General features: G+C 40.0%; 1 pseudogene; it reads right to left on the reverse strand.

Moving 5' to 3' along the window:
* Positions 1-4,398: 4,398 nt before the first annotated feature.
* On the reverse strand, positions 4,399-17,222 carry LOC117082115 (annotated as a pseudogene).
* Between the last annotated feature and the right edge of the window lie 568 nt (positions 17,223-17,790).

Consider the following 17,790-nt stretch of genomic DNA (forward strand, 5'->3'; position numbering starts at 1 on the left):
ACATCCAAAATATTATCTCAACATGTACTTAATATAAACATTTGAGACATTTTATGCTTCTTTTTGTACTGAGTCTTCAAAAAATGGTTGCACATTACACATACTGGATATCTCAATTCTGACTAGCTACGGTTCAAGTGCTCAACAGCTACCTGCAGCTAGGGCTACTGTATAGAACACTGCAGAGACTACATGTTCCTCAAGTGGAGAAACTGTGTCTTATTTATATTTTATCCTCATCACCTAACACCGACCAGAGTTTAACAAATTCGCATGGGCTTCAAAACAAATACTGAAATAAACTCGAGCCCCACCTGGCCCTCCATGTTCAGGAACTTACAGGTATGGTGGACACATCTTCTTCCATGTTTTGGCACGTCTCCTTCTCTATGCCTAAGACAGAAAGTCATTTTTATAGTTATCCCAATAAATTGATTCCTTTCCTCCCTAGTGAAAGGCTCTTGGAAACCCCAGCACAGGCCAAGAATGACTGTGAACACATAAAAAGCATTCCAAAATTTTATTTAAAAGGAGCACTGGCATTCTGCTGAGCGCTGTGCAGTTCAGCATTACAAGTCCATGATATTCAGAAGAGGAGCACAGGTTAGTCAGCCAGGAACAGGTTGTCAACCTTCACGCAGAAAGAACAGCAAGCCTGCCCCCTTGTGTCCATTAAAATTTTGGCTAATGCACCGGACTAGCCATGGCATTGTGTCAGAAAGCGAACACAGCACAACATTGATTTTTTTTTTTTTTAAATCAAGTCTGAGTGAATTTAAATTCCAGCCCAGAAGGGTGGCCTTGGTCTAATTAATGCAGCAGATAAGATAATAAGCTTTAAAATTTAAGTCAGCAAATCTTAACTCATTCTCCCTCCACACCCTTCAAATGGCCTTCCTTGTCTCAGGTCTATCCTCTACTAGGGTGGAGGGTGACATTTAAAATAACCAGAAGATGTACTCATTGAAGTAAACATAAAAATACAGAAAAGCATACAAAACTTTAAAGCTACAATCCTCCACATGGCAATCACCAACTACTGTTGTTGTCAGTTACTTATTTAAAACACAAATGTGACCATCACTCCCTTGTTCAAAAACCTTCAGCCTCCCCACTCTCTACCTATAGGATCAAGCCCAGATTCCACGGTATGACCTTGTTTCCCACTTGCCATGTACTCACAGAAAGCAACCTGGCATTTTACCAACATGGCGGCTTCCTTCCCATGGCTGTGTGAGGGTCTCATTTCCTGGAGAACATCTAGGCAAGTAGCCATCAGGACCCAACTCCAAGGGGACACTCCCCAGGACACAGTCCGGATACACCTAACAGGGCTTGTAGCCACCTGGACACCCAGGACAGCAGCCTCCACTTGCCTGTGATGCAGCTGATCAGTTACAGTGTAGCCGGTTCTTTAAATCTTTCCCCCCCTTTAAATCTGGTTCCCAATAATGAACCAACTTATTGGGATAACTATAAAAATGACTTTCTGCCTTAGGCATAGAGAAGAGGATGTGCCAAAAGGTGGAAGAAGATGTGTCCGCCTTGCTTGTAAGTTCCTGAACATTGAGGGCCAGGTGGGGCTCAGGTGTCTTCCAATATGAAGATAGCATACAGCGCTATCTTCAAATTTAGCAAACAGTAGGGGGAAGAGATTTAAAGAAGGGTCCCAGTTGTCTACATAAATTTTTGTTGAAGGAATTTCCTCCAGTGAGGAAGAATATAATTCCACAAATGTTTACCATATACTGTGCCAAAGGTGACTCGAAGATGACTGTCTCCTAGTCTCTAACTTCAGTAAGTTTGTAATATTACTTTCCTGTAATTAACACACCGCGCTAGGTTCTCTGGAACAGAAAGGGGAAAAGGAAATGTCGTGGGAGCATAAAGCATGCGGGAGAGACCTGAAGGGATGTGCAGATCTGTGTAGGAAGCAGCAAAGGAAGACACTTCAGATGGATGTAACGAAGGCAGGTGCAAGAATACTCAGGATTAACTCTGAGAAACCGGCGGAATGGTGAACACGGTCTTTGGGAAAGATGTCAGGGCAGAAAGCCGTGTTGGACAAAATCAGAAACAATGCTTGGCCCATTATTTTATAGATGAGAGACTGGGACCTGGGATGGGAAGGAGACCAGGGGGAATAAATTGCTCCAAGTCCTGACTTTCCGTCTGCTTCCCTGGTTTAATGGCAGATCATGACTTTTAAAATTCTGTGCATAAAAGGCCACAAATAAAATTATGTTGTTTAAGAAGATCTAAGGTTTTAATAATGTTTAATGTAGTCAGGAACATGTTTCTAAACTTTTCATAAGTAAAGTTTAAGGTCTTGCATGTAACTTGGTGCCCAGGAGAGGGGCTTAACTCTAGAATGACCTGAAGAGTCTATCAGTAAGAGGCTTCAGCCCTGCTTAGTCCAAGTTCTTCATTAGCATTTTAAGAAAGATTTTACAGTGCACTGGTCAATTTCAACCTACCACACTTGCACCAGGAAAAGTTACAGTAACCTAGTGTCATGAAGATAATCTCTTCACACTTTGACATTGTGGCTAAATGACCATGGAACCAGACTGCTTAGAGTTAAATGTAGTTCTACTATTTACTAATGATAAGGTTCAGAACATACTACACCAAAATATGGTGCCTTTGCATTTGAGGACACAGCAGAAGCAGGAAGGTCTCCCGGCACCTCTCCTGCCCTCTTCCCTGAAGCAGGCCATAAAGGAATCCCTTAGACCTTCCCTTGAAAATAGGTCATAAGACCTCATAACAGAGGGGTCCTCCCTATACCCAGAGAAAAACAAAGTCGTTATCCCAAAAGACACAGACACTAAGAGGAATAGAAACAAACAGGATTTGCTAAGTTCCCCTAGTCTATTACCATGAGATCACACCCTTCTGTCCTCCAATTGTACTTCTGCACAACTATCCTTAAAAGTATAGTTTTCCCTGTTTCCTTGGGTCTTCATTTCTGGAAGCTCTAATATCATGTAAAACTTACATTAAATATATTTGTATGCTTTTGTCTTGTTGATCTGTCTTATGTTAGAGATATATCAGCCATGAACCTTGTGGTGGGTGAGGAAAAAGATACCACTTTTCTGTCCTACACTTGCCAAGCGACTTTAGTCAAGTTATTTAACTTTTTGCCTTCCTTTGTTTCTCTGAAAAAATGAGAAAAGAGTAACACCTTGCTATGAATGAGTACATACAAGGCACTTAGAACAATGCCTGCACATGGTAAGTCACCATATTTATTAGTTATTATTTCTGTAAGTTAAACAATGAACATAGAAATCATAAAAAGTCAAACATATGACCTATTTATTTTATTTATTTTTTGTTTCACTTTAAGTTCTGGGATACTTGTGCAGAATGTGCAGGTTTGTTACATAGGTATACATCTGCCATGGTGATTTACTGCATCTATCAGCTCATCACCTAGGTTTTAAGCCCTGCATGCACTAGGTATTTGTCTTAATGCTCTCCCTCCCATTTTCCCCCACCTCACTGACAGACCTTGGTGTGTGATTCTCCCCTCCCTGTATACATGTGTCCTCATTGTTCAACTGCAAGTTAAGAGTAAGAACATGCGGTGTTTGGTTCTCTGTCCCTGTGTTACTTTGCTGAGAATGATTGCTTCCAGCATCATCCATATCCCTGCAAAGGACATGAACTCATTTTTTTTTTTAATGGCTGCATAATGTATGACATATTTATAGGCCGTCTGATATAGTTTGAATATTTGTCCCCTCTAAATCTCATGTTGACACTTAATCCCAGTGGTGGAGGTGAGTGAGGCCTAATGGGAGGTGTTTGGGTCATAGAGGCGTATCCCACATGAATAGCTTGGTGCCCTCCTTGTGGTAACGAGTGACTTCTTGCTCTCTTAGTTTCTGTGAGATATGTTTCTTAAAAACAGCTTGGCATCTTCCTACCCCTCTCTTTTCCTCCCTCCCTCTCACCATGTGACACACTTGCTCCCTTTTGCCTTCTGCCATGATTGGAAGCTTCCTGAGTCCCTCACCAGAAGGAGACACTGGTGACATGCTTCTTCTACAGCCTGCAGAAAAAAGAATCAAATAAACCTCTTTTTCTTATAAATTAGCTAGTCTCAGGTATTCCTGTTACAGCAACACAAATGAACTAACACACCACTACAAGATATGGCCATATTCACAGAAAATTATAAAGAAATTCAAGCAGTCTCATACACATCAGCATCTCATATACAACTTGCTACAAGTATCCCTACATTCCCAGTAAATCAATTACCACTTTCGTTAGTGTCCACTTTCTCAATAAAGAAGCAAAAGCGTAGGTCAGTGATTCTAAATCTATCCTTCCAGTGACCCAATTCTTTAAGTTCTGTAAGGTGCCTCCTGCTTCATTAGGCTTTCAGGCATTTCTATGCTTATATACATTAGAGAGATGAAGATATGCTTCCATACCTGCTTCTGAGGATGAAAACGCATGATTTACGGTAGACATGGGAACACTAGAACATTCAAAGTACTCCAGGTCTTCCTCTGGTCACCTTTCACCTCGGCCCCAGCTGATTTCTGACCACATGACATGGATGCCAGTTTCTCCTCATTGGTAGCCTGGACATCCCTATTATAAATGTCTGAAATCTGGTAGATCACTGTCCCTTCATCCTGAGAAACACAACAGAGAAGATGTTACCCTTTAAGAGGGCAAGCAGTGGGGAAAAGTGACATCTCGTGAATGGAACCAAGTGGACACAACTCTATACAGATATGTGAGGGGGTTAGCCACAGATCTGCATACAAAACAAGGAGGAAGCTGGAATCTTTCAATTGTGACATGCTAGGTTTTGTAGAACCTAGGTTTTGTAATTTGAGTCTGAGGTTTTAAAAAATGAGCTTCTCTAGGCTAAGTTTATAAGCAAGCAGTTTAAGTGGTCTAAGACAGTGGTTTTCAATTTTTTTGCTCAGATACCTCCTAATTTTTAAAAAAATCTATGTACCCCATTGCATTTTCAAATGACATCTAAAAACTTTTCAGCATAAGTTTAAATGATTGCAAAGAATATAATATCTGCCTTATTCCAAATACTGAATTTGCTTAATGCTATCTAGTTACCTTTGTGATTTGATACCATATGATCCATTTTAAATTTATCTGAACAAGTTCCTGAATAAGTCAGAAATTTATGTTATTCCCTTTCCTCTGTATTTCCATTCCACTTCCATCAAGAAATTATCCCAATGAAAAACATCTGCATGACTGAAAGTCTTTTTTTAAATATTATTATACTTTAAGTTCTAGGGTACATGTGCATAATGTGCAGGTTTGTTACATATGTATACTTGTGCCATGTTGGTGTGCTACACACATCAACTCGTCATTTACGTCAGGTATAACCCCCAAAGCCATCCCTCCCCCCCCCATAAAGGCCTTGGTGTGTGACGTTCCCCTTCCAGAGTCCAAGTGATCTCATTGATCAATTCCCACCTATGAGTGAGAACATACAGTGTTTGGTTTTCTGTTCTTGAGATAGTTTGCTGAGAATGATGGTTACCAGCTCCATGTCCCTACAAAGGACATGAACTCATCCTTTTTTATGGCTGCATAGTATTCCATGGTGTATATGTGCCACATTTTCTTAATCCAGTCTGTCACTGATGGACATTTGGGTTGATTTCAAGTCTTTGCTATTATGAATAGTGCCACAATAAACATACGTGTGCATGTGTCTTTATAGCAGCATGATTTATAATCCTTTGGGTATATACCCAGTAATGGGATGGCTGGGTCATATGGTACTTCTAGTTCTAGATCCTTGAGGAATCGCCATACTGTTTTCCACAATGGTTGAACCAGTTTACAGTCCCACCAACAGTGTAAAAGTGTTCCTATTTCTCCACATCCTCTGCAGCACCTGTTGTTTCCTGACTTTTTAATGATTGCCATTCTAACTGGTGTGAGATGGTATCTCATTGTGGTTTTGATTTGGATTTCTCTGATGGCCAATGATGACAAGCATTTTTTCATGTATCTGTTGGCTGTATGCATGTCTTCTTTTGAGAAATGTCTGTTCATATCCTTTGCCCACTTTTTGATGGGGTTGTTTGTTTTTCTTCTTGTAAATTTGTTTGAGTTCTTTGTAGGTTCTGGATATTAGCCCTTTGTCAGATGAGTAGATTGTAAAAGTTTTCTCCCATTCTGTGGGTTGCCTGTTCACTCTGATGATAGTTTCTTTTTCTGTGCAGAAACTCTTTAGTTTAATTAGATTCCATTTGTCAATTTTTGCTTTTGTTGCAATTGCTTTTGGTGTTTTAGACATGAAGTCCTTGCCCATGCTTATGTCCTGAATGGTATTACTTAGGTTTCTCTTTTAGGGTTTTTATGGTTTTAGGTCTAACATTTAAGTCTCTAATCCATCATGATTTAATTTTCGTATAAGGAGTAAGGAAAGGATCCAGTTTCAGCTTTCTACTTATGGCTAGCCGATTTTCCCAGCACCATTTATTAAATAGGGTATCCTTTCCCCATTTCTTGTTTTTCTCAGGTTTGTCAAAGATCAGATGGCTGTAGCTGTGTGGTATTATTTCTGAGGACTCTGTTCTGTTCCATTGGTCTATATCTCTGTTTTGGTACCAGTACCATGCTGTTTTGGTTACTGTAGCCTTGTAGTATAGTTTAAAGTCAGGTAGTGTGATGCCTCCAGCCTTTGTTCTTTTGAATTAGGATTGTCTTGGCAATGTGGGCTCTTTTTTGGTTCCATATGGACTTTAAAGCAGTTTTTTTCCAATTCTGTGAAGAAAACCATTGGTAATTTGATGGGAATGGCATTGAATCGGTAAATTACCTTGGGCAGCATGGCCATTTTCACGATATTGATTCTTCCTATCCATGAGCATGGTATGTTCTTCCATTTGTTTGTGTCCTCTTTGATTTCACTGAGCAGTGGTTTGTAGTTCTCCTGAAGAGGTCCTTTACATCCCTTGTAAGTTGGATTCCTAGGTATTTTATTCTCTTTGAAGCAATTGTGAATGGAAGTTCATTCCTGATTTGGCTCTCTGTTTGTCTGTTACTGGTGTATAAGAATGCTTGTGATTTTTGCACATTAATTTTGGATCCTGAGACTTTGCTGAAGTTTCTTATCAGCTTAAGGAGATTTTGGGCTGAGATGATGGGGTTTTCTGAATATACAATCATGTCATCTGCAAACAGGGACAATTTGACTTCTTCTTTTCCTAACTGAATACCCTTGATTTCTTTCTCTTGCCTGATTGCCCTAGCCAGAACTTTCAATACTATGTTGAATAGGAGTGGTGAGAGAGGGCATCCCTGTCTTGTGCCAGTTTTCAAAGGGAATTTTTCCAGTTTTTGCCCATTCAGTATGATATTAGCTATGGGTTTGTCATAAATAGCTCTTATTATTTTGAGATATGTCCCATCAATACCGAATTTATTGAGCGTTTTTATCATGAAGGGCTGTTGAATTTTGTCAAAGGCCTTTTCTGCATCTATTGAGATAATCATGTGGTTTGTGTCTTTCGTTCTGTTTATATGCTGGATTACGTTTATTGATTTGCGTATGTTGAACCAGCCTTGCATCCCAGGGATGAAGCCCACTTGATCATGGTGGATAAGCTTTTTGATGTGCTGCTGGATTCAGTTTGCCAGTATTTTATTGAGGATTTTTGCATCGATGTTCATCAGGGATATTGGTCTAAAATTCTCTTTTTTTGTTGTGTCTCTGCTAGGCTTTGGTATCAGGATGATGTTGGCCTCATAAAAATGAGTTAGGGAGGATTCCCTCTTTTTCTATTGATTGGAATAGTTTCAGAAGGACTGGTACCAGCTCCTCCTTGAACCTATGGTAGAATTCGGCTGTGAATCCTTCTGGTCCTGGACTGCTTTTGGTTGGTAGGCTATTAATTATTGCCTCAATTTCAGAGCCTGCTATTGGTCTATTCAGAGATTCAACTTTTTCCTGGTTTAGTCTTGGGAGAGTGTAAGTGTCCAGGAAATTATCCATTTCTTCTAGGTTTTCTAGTTTATTTGCATAGAGGTGTTTATAGTATTCTCTGATGGTAGTTTGCATTCCTCGGGAGGGTTGGTGGTGATATCCTCTTGATCATATTTTATTACATCTATTTGATTCTTCTCTCTTTTCTTCTTTATTAGTCTTGCTAGCGGTCTGTCAATTCTGTTGATCTTTTCAAAAAACCAGCTCCTAGATTCATTGATTTTTTTGAAGGGATTTTTGTGTCTCTGTCTCCTTCAGTTCTGCTCTTAGTTATTTCTTGCCTTCTGCTAGCTTTTGAATGAGTTTGCTCTTGCTTCTGTAGTTCTTTTAATTGTGATGTTAGGGCGTCAATTTTAGATCTTTTCTGCTTTCTCTTGTGGGCATTTAGTGCTGTAAATTTCCCTCTACACACAGCTTTAAATGTGTCCCAGAGATTCTAGTCTGTTGTATCTTTGTTCTCATTGGTTTCAAGGAACATCTTTATTTCTGCCTTCATTTCATTATGTACCCAGTAGTCATTCCAGAGCAGGTTTGTTCATTTTCCATGTAGTTCAGCGGTTTTGATTTTCTTAGTCCTGAGTTCTAGTTTGATTGCACTGTGATCTGAGAGATGGTTTGTTATAACTTCTGTTCTTTTACATTTGCTGAGGAATGCTTTACTTCCAATTATGTGGTCAATTTTGGAATAAGTGTGATGTGGTGCTGAGAAGAATGTATATTCTGTTGATTTGGGGTGGAGAGTTCTGTAGATGTCTATTAGGTCCACTTGGTGCAGAGTTGAGTTCAATTTCTGGATATCCTTTTTAACTTTGTGTCTCATTGCTCTGTCTAATGTTGACCGTGGGGTGTTGAAGTCTCCCATTATTATTGTATGGGATCTAAGTCTCTTTATAAGTCTCTAAGGACTTGCTTTATGAATCTGGGTGCTCCTGTATTGGGCACATATATATTTAGGATAGTTAGCTCTTCCTGTTGAATTGATCCCTTTACCATTATGTAATGACCTCCTTTGTCTCTTTTGATCTTTGATGGTTTAAAGTCTGTTTTATCAGAGACTAGGATTGCAATCCCTGTTTTTTTTTTGTTCTCCATTTGCTTGGTAGATATTCCTCCATCCCTTTATTTTGAGCCTATGTGTGTCTCTGCGTGTGAGATGGGTCTCCTGAATACAGCAAACTGATGGATTTGACTCTTTATCCAATTTGCCAGTCTGTGTCTTTTAATTAGACCATTTAGTCCATTTGCATTTAAGGTTAATATTGTTTTGTGTGAACTTGATCCTGTCATTGTGATATTAGCTGGTTATTTTGCTTGTTAGTTGAGACAGTTTCTTCCTAGCATCGATGGTCTTTACATTTTGACATATTTTTGCAATGGCTGGTACTGGTTGTTCCTTTCCATGTTTAGTGCTTCCTTTAGGATCTCTTGTAGGTCAGGCCTGGTGGTGACAAAAATCTCTAAGCATTTGCTTGTCTGTAAAGGATGTTTTTTCTCCTTCATTGATGAAACTTAGTTTGGCTGGATATGAAATTCTGGGTTGAAAATTCTTTTCTTTAAGGATGTTGAATATTGGCCCCCACTCTCTTCTGGCTTGGAGAGTTTCTGCTGAGAGATCTGTTGTTAGTCTGATGGGCTTCCCTTTGTGGGTAACCCAACCTTTCTCTCTGACTGCCCTTAACATTTTTTTCTCCATTTCAACTTTGGTGAATCTGACAATTATGTGTTTTGGAGTTGCTCTTCTCGAGGAGTATCTTTGTGGCATTCTTCGTATTTCCTCAATTTGAATGTTGTCCTGCCTTTCTAGGTTGGGGAAGTTCTCCTGGATGATATCCTGAAGAGTGTTTTCCAACTTGGTTCCATTTTTCCCCTCACTTTCAGGCACCCCAATCAGACGTAGATTTGGTCTTTTCACATAATCCCGTATTTCTTGGAGGCTTTGTTCATTTCTTTTTCCTTTTTTTCTCTAGACTTCTCTTCCTGCTTCATTTCATTCATCTGATCTTCAATCATTGATGCTCTTTCTTCCAGTTGATCGAGTCAGTTACTGAAGCTTGTGCATTTGTCACATATTTCTCTTGTCATGGTTTTAATCTCTGTCAATTCGTTTATGACCTTCTCTGCATTGATTATTCTAGTTATCCATTCTTCCATTCTTTTTTCAAGATTTTTAGTTTCTTTGCGCTGGGTACATAGTTCCTCCTTTAGCTCTGAGAAGTTTGATCGACTGAAGCCTTCTCCTCTCAACTCGTCAAAGTCATTCTCCATCCAGCTTTGATCTGTTGCTGGCGATGAGCTTCATTCCTTTGGAAGGGGAGTTGTGCTGTGATATTTTGAATTTCCAGCTCTTCTGCCCTCTTCTTCCCCATCTTTGTGGTTTTATCTGCCTTTGGTCTTTGATGCTGGTGATGTACTGAAGGAGTTTTGGGGTGGGTGTCCTTTCTGTTTATTAGTTTTCCTTCTAACAGTCAGGACCTTCAACTGTAGATCTGTTGGAGATTGCTTGAGGTCCATTCCAGACCCTGTTTGCCTTGGTATCAGCAGCAGAGGCTGCAGAAGATAGAATATTTCTGAACAGTGAGTGCTGCTGTCTGATTCTTGCTCTGGAAGCTTCGCCTCAGGGGTGTACCCCACCGTGTGAGGTGTGAGGTGTCAGTCTGCACCTAGTGGGGGACGTCTCCCAGTTAGGCTACTCAGGGGTCAGGGACCCACTTGAGCAGGCAGTCTGTCCATTCTCAGATCTCAACCGCAGCACTTGGAGATCCACTGCTCTCTTCAAAGCTGTGAGACAGCTGTCAGACTCCACCCAGAGGTGGAGTCTACAGAGACAGGCAGGCCTCCTTGAGCTGCACTGGGCTCCAACCAGTTGGAGCTTTCCCTAGGCTTTGTTTACCTACTTAAGCCTCAGCAATGGCGAGTGCCCCTCCCCAGCCTCACTTCGCCTTGCAGTTAGATCTCAGACTGCTGTGTTAGCTATGAGGGAGGCTCTGTGGGCGTGGGACCCTCCAGGCCAGGTGTGGGATATAATCTCCTGGTGTGCTGTTCGCTAAGACCCTTGGTAAAGCGTATTATTAGGGTGGGAGTTACCTGATTTTCCAGGTGCTGTGTGTCTCCGTTTCCCTTGGCTAGGAAAAGGGATTCCCTTTCCCCTTGCTTCTCAGGTGAGGCGATCCCTCGCCCAGATGAGATGAACCCGGTACCTCAGTTGAAAATGCAGAAATCACCTGTCTTCTCTGTCTCTCACGCTGGGATCTGGAGGCTGGAGCTGTTCCTATTCGGCCATCTTGCTCCCGACCCTGACTGTAAGTCTTTTAAAGGTTTCTATCCAATGTCTCTGTTACATTTTTTTCTTTGACTATAAGTCTTGAGGTGTTAAATATTTTTTTCTGCTGGAGAGTTATTGTTACATTTACTATTACATAATTTATTTTCAAAATATTGAAAGTTTTGATAAGTATTATCAGACACAAAAGTAAATTTTTATATCATTTACAAAATGTTCTATTGCACTAAGTCTTAAAAACTTCTACAGTACAATAAATATATAGGTTTGGGTTTTTCTTTAAAGAAAACAAAAGACAAATTTCTCATAGTTCTTGCTGCCTACTTTAGCAAAATCTGAGGGAGAATCTTTTACACGTTGGTAACAGATGAAAAATAACTCAGATTACAAATTTCTCCCCACCACACCCCTTTTTTTTTACATCTTACACCATATACCAAATTGTATAGAATAAGTTATGTTAAAATTGAATTCTATTAGCCAATATGAATGTATTTCTACAATCATAAGCATATTGACATAAAGTTTTAAAAAGAACAGAAGGATCTCATTGCAATCAGATGGGCCTGGGTTTTGGTTTGTGTGTGTTTTGTAGTTAGTTCATATGGTCGTGGATGCATATTGTTTATTGCTAGAATGTAACAAAGGTCAACATCAATTTTATTCCTGGTTTCTAAGTATAAACAATAGATGAAACAGAAGGTAGTTTTGTAACAGAAGTGCCTTTCAGTTATTTGAACCCCTTTCCAAGTTATGTGCCAAAAAATTCTATCATCAAACATTATTTTTAGATCTATCAGCCAACAACTCAGGTCTTCTTATTTTGTTGAAACCAATGAATTGGGAAACCATCTGACTTAAGAAAAATATCATTCAGTTATTAGAGTCAATTATCTTCTTAGAACCTATACCAATATTTCAGATCTTCCCTTTGGTGCCCTGGAGACTTTTACACCCTATGGTGATGCATCTTTGTAGCTTTTAGTGAGAATTTTACCAAGGGGAAAAAAAAAAAGACGAGAGAGAGAGAGAGTCATTGTGAAAGGGTTCTCGTGTCTTCAGGCACCTTCTGTTCAGGGACAGTGAGGACCTGGAAATTGGTTTCTCAGGCACTCATTGGAAAGTCCTTATGATCCAGTCTCACTGGGAGACCCCTGGTCTAAGACACGTTCTGGGGATGAGCACAGAATCACCTAAGAACATGCATCCAGATTGAGAGACTGAGTTTCATGCTTCTTCACCTTACAGCCACTCTTGGCAAGAGAATAAACATAAAAAAGCTAGTTTGGAACCACACTGACAACTGTCAAGGTATGAAATGGGACAGAGAGCAGTGTGTGCAGATAGAAGCCAAAGCGTATAGCACCACACACAACATACATCTACCCGTGAGAGAGGCAGGGACACCTTTTATGCCCTGAGTTTTCTCCGGAGAGAAGGGGTAAATAAAGACCTACACCGGGGCTCATTCTCTGAAAAGACTCCCTTGCTTGTTTCTGTGAGTTTTCAAACACTACCACGCTGATGTCTATGGTTTTTAATTACATACCACCAAAAGCTTTTCAGACAGTAGAGCCTTAGCAGCTGGAGACATTCAGCTTCTCTGAGCCTCCCTTGCTTGGCTTTGACGTTCATTAGAAAAATCGTCATGCTGGACCAGATTCTTTAAAAATTCTTTTTTTGCAACAAAAGCCACAGAAGTCTCATAAAAGAGTTCCAGTTAGACTTGTGTGCTCACAGACAAGAACTGTGGTTGATAAAAGTGTAAAAATAAAAATATGTGAGTAAACGGTTACCACTCCTATTAAGTAGCAAGATGGAAGATTAATGCCACATACTGCACAAAGCCTGAAGCTGGGGAAAGCTTGCACCACCTGTTATTTGTAGACTAGCACACAATTTATGATCAAAAGACTAATTTGGATTCTGTTCTGTTTTAATAAACTTAAAATTTTCAGTAAAAACACCACTGTGACCAAAAAAAGAAAAAAAAGCAACTTCTTTCCTTTGTAAGAAAAAATAGAAAGACAAACATGTAAGTTACCAGAATGTGCATAATCACTACTTCATGATCTTCTTTCCCTAGTCTTTGTACTGAGTGCCACCCTCTGCCACCAAACTCAAGTTGAGCTGACTCAGTAAAATTAACTGTTCCAAGCCAGCAGCTTTATCCTACCAAAAAAGCCAATGATTTCCAATGTTAAATAGCAGAACAGTCCCTCAAACTGCTGTGATGATCTTGGGGCCAAGCCAGCTCTTGGTATTGTCAAAGCACCACATGACACCTAAGGTGTAAAGACTGAGACCCACTCCCTTAGATGCGGGCACCTGCAAAGCTTAGTTGACTCAGTTGACTCATGAAGTGGCCAATGAAATACAAAAAATCATCAAAAGATCAAACTCAGAATTAGAAGCAAACATGTTATGGAGAGATGGCTCAGGGAGTATGGTAGAGGAAGCTGCCAACGGTCCCAGGGACAAACAGAAACAGCAGGAGTACTTACAATAGAAAACAGAGAAATTTCACTTGTTCAGTAATCCTGATGCACCAACAAAATTAAGAGACAGGAAAGATAGACAGATGGAGAAAAAAATTATGTGAAGACTGGAATATTCAACTCTAGTCTGGCAGATGTAAAAACTGCACAATTCTTTCTATGAGGTGAGATACTCATTAAAAATGTCATATTCATGAATGTTATCACTAGTGAATGAATGATTAACAGACTTCAACTATAAGAGAGACTGGTAGAAACACTCAGAAATGCCACAAATTCAAATTTATAGATGAAAAGTAAACTTCCAAGAGGTCTAGCACTGCTTTCTTGTATAAAGAACAAGAAAACAACGTTTTTGGTTGCATAAGGACCTTTAAAAAACCTATTAAGTGTATTAGATTGAAAAGTTCATTTGACAAAAACAGAATAGGGGAAAAAGATTACCTACCGGGTGAGGGTGGTAGGACTCGAAAAATGGTGCTTCTTGCGCTGATTATAAAGTGTTGAATGAATTATCCTCTCTTTGGCCCAGGTTTCTTCTTATTTGACATGAATGCACTGCTTGCATGCAACTGAAAGGCTCACAAATGACTCCTTATCAACTTCCTGAAGCATTTCACATTTAGAGGAGGAAGTAACAAGGCAGTGATGTGCCAAGTACATACCCCAAGTGCTGTCTAGAGAGAACTAAATAGCCTTAAAAGCCACAAAAGAGGGCACCCAGTCAACAACCATTTAACTGCTGATATACGATCAAAGAACAGATCCAGAGTTACTAATGACATTTCACTCCCCTTAGACATTCTGGGGCTGCTAAAGAACTGACTCCTTTATCGCTCTATTTTCTTGGTACTTTAGTCCATCCTTCTGCTCTTTAAACCTCTGGGTGTCTTCCTTTCTGCTGAAAGTCACCATGCCATCTGGAGTTTTTCTTTAAGTCATAGCAACACTGAGAAGCATTTCCCCAACTGATCTACAGTGACAATTACAAACATAGTGTTTCTTGTACTCCTTTTCCATATTTCATCCTGCAACTCATTGGTCCTTCTTTGTATCTACATTTTACTGAAACTTTTTAGTAAAATGTCACAGGGCCACAAAAGGATATAGAGTCGACTATGTGCCACGTAATGAACTCTCGGTCATGTGGTGGTCCCGAAGGGTTATAATGGAGATGAAAAACTATTGCCTAGTGATGTCCTGATGATCCTGACCCTGTGTAAGCCTAGGCAACTTGTGTGTCTGTGCCTTAGTTTTTAACAAAAAAGTTTAAAAAGTAAATAAGTAATTTTAAACAAAGAAAACTTATGAACTAGGGATATAAAGAAAGAAAATATTTTTGTATAGCTGTTCCATATGTTTGTTTTTTAAGCTAATTACTATTACAAAAGAGTCAAAGCTTCTTTAAAAGTTCAAAAGGTGATAAAGTATACAGTAAATTAAATTTAATTTACTATAGAAGGAAAAGTTTTTAAAAATAAATTTAGTGTACCTGAAGGGCACAGTGTTTATACAAGCTACCGTAGTGTACTGTAATGTCCTAGGCCTTCACATTCACTCACCACTCACTCATTGACACACTCAGAGCAACTTCCTGTCCTGCAAGTTCCATTCATGGTAAGCGTCCTCTACAGGTGTATTATTTTTTATCTTTTATACCACATTTTTACTGTAACTTTTCTATGCTTAGATATGTTTAGATACACAAATACTTACCATTGTGTTACAATTGCCCACAGTAGTTTGTTTTCTTGTTTGTTTTTTTTTTTGTTTTATTTGTTTTTAGACAGGATTTTGTTCTGCCAGCCAGGCTGGAGTACAATGGCAAAATCATGGGTCACTGCAGACTCAGCCTCCTAGGCTCAAGCAATCCTCCTGCTTCAACCTCTTGAGTAGTTGGGACTACAGGCATGCACCACCACTCCCAGCTAATTTTTTAAAAAACTTAAGAGATGGGAGGTGTGTTTTGGTGTGGGTGGGGGGTCTCACTATGTTGACCAGGCTGGTCTTGAACTCCTGGCCTCAAGGGATCTTCCTACCTTAGCCTCCAAAAATGTTGGGATTACAAGCATGAGACATCACACCTAACACCTATAGTATTCAGTACAATAATGTGATGTACAGGTTTGTAGCCTAGGAGCAATAGGTTGTGCCATTTAGCCCAGGTGTGTAATAGTCTACACCACCTAAGTTTGTGTAAGTGGACTTTATGATGTTCACACAAAAAAATCACCGAAAGATGCATTTCTCAGAACTACCCTCTGACTAAGTGATGTATGACTGTATTATACTGTACTTAACTAAAGTTTTGTGATAAAGTAATCTTGCAGCAAATTTAAACTGAAACTTGATATAGAATGTGACCTTAAGTGATTACGTTGAAAACTCCAAGGACCTTGCAAAAGTCAGATGATTTCCCAGGAGAGATGGGGGGACTGATTAAACCAAATAATTTACTCAGTTTTAACTGATCATTTAAAATATTCTTGATTCTAATTGGAAATTTACCTCCTTGCTGATGAGCCAGAAACTACACATGTTATAAGCTTTGTATCAACCTCGGTGGACCTCAAAGGTAAATTCATTTCACCAAAGCCAAAAGTAGCCATCTGACAAACTCACAGAGAAGACACAGAGCATGACCCCCAGCACCGTCACTCATTATCCAATGTGACTTTGCCTTCTTGGGTGATTCTAATATTTCTTTAACATGATTTCCAATGGGAGAACAAAAGTCACTGCTTGTTAAGGTCACAGTTGGTTTAAGGAGATCCCTGGATTCATCAAAGTTATTTGGGTCAAAGTGGTAGAAGCCCTCAGAAGAGAGGGTTGGGGAGTTCTGCAGAATGGAGTGGCTCCCAAAGGAGCTGAAGCTGGGGTTATCCCACTGACTAGGATCTAGCTTGGAAGACACTTGGGAGAGAGGCCCATCTTGTGCCACTGGGTCTGTAGGCTGTTCTACACCTGCTTACTTACTGATGCCATCTTTTTGTATCTTGTGAGTCAGTTTGCTACTTGGTTTCCTGCCAAGTTTCCTTGGAAGGGCTTACAGAGTACCGGGAGTTTCTTTAAGGTCAGGAGGAGACTTCTGGAACCTGGCACCTCCTAGCAAAGAAGGACTTGTAGTCTCATCCAGTTCTTTGGGACTCAAGCGGTAGGATGCCTTAGGGAGAAGTGTGCTTTCCACAGCAGCGCTGGCATCTGAGAACTCTCCTTCAATTGCTTTCTTCCTCAGAGGGACAGGCTTGGACTTTCTCAGCTTGCTTCTTCTGCTGGGCACAGGCTCTAGACAGGAGTTTCCAACTTCTAGACCAGCTTCTGTGGAAGCCTCTAGGGTGAATCCCATGCCACTTTCTATCATTGCCTTGTCCTGGAGGGCATCTGGTGGGCTAGATGGCAGGCCTAGCCTGAGACTGTAGTTACACAGCCATGAGCTGGTTTTGTTCTGATGGCTGCCAGCATACCTGTGGAATCCTTTGTTTCTATTGAAAATGACCTCACAATGGAAATTTTGCTAAAATCATGTTCACGTTCTTCTTTGAAATCCTTGACTGAGAGAGAGAGTTAATGGCCTGCTGTGACACCTCATTTTCTGACAGTTTAGACCAAGTCTCAGATGAACATTTTTCAACCACTTCTGCTACCAGCTTTCCTCCTCAGCTTCCTGTGATTCTAAAATGAAACACAAAACTATCTATTAAAGAATTGTCTTTCTGACATTGGTAAATGTTCTCTTCTACCTAAATTCACAAAAGCAAACTGCAAGTTCTTCCCTCTTTGCTTTTATTAAGCATCTCTAAAATTCAGCAAGGATGGCAGCACAGCCTAAAAGAGAACAGCTGACACAACACCCTAAAATGAATTCTCGATCCCAAATTGTGTATGCGCATTATCCAAGTGATGTGAATAACAAGTACACCAAAAGAGCCATTTAGAAAAAGGATAGAGCAAGAGTCTACATGCTGCAATGCATATTATGTGATGTTAACATTCTGTAGGTTAAAACTGGT

The sequence above is a fragment of the Trachypithecus francoisi genome, unplaced genomic scaffold, assembly GCF_009764315.1.
Source record: "Trachypithecus francoisi isolate TF-2019V2 unplaced genomic scaffold, Tfra_2.0 Lachesis_group9, whole genome shotgun sequence".
NCBI lineage: Eukaryota > Metazoa > Chordata > Mammalia > Primates > Cercopithecidae > Trachypithecus > Trachypithecus francoisi.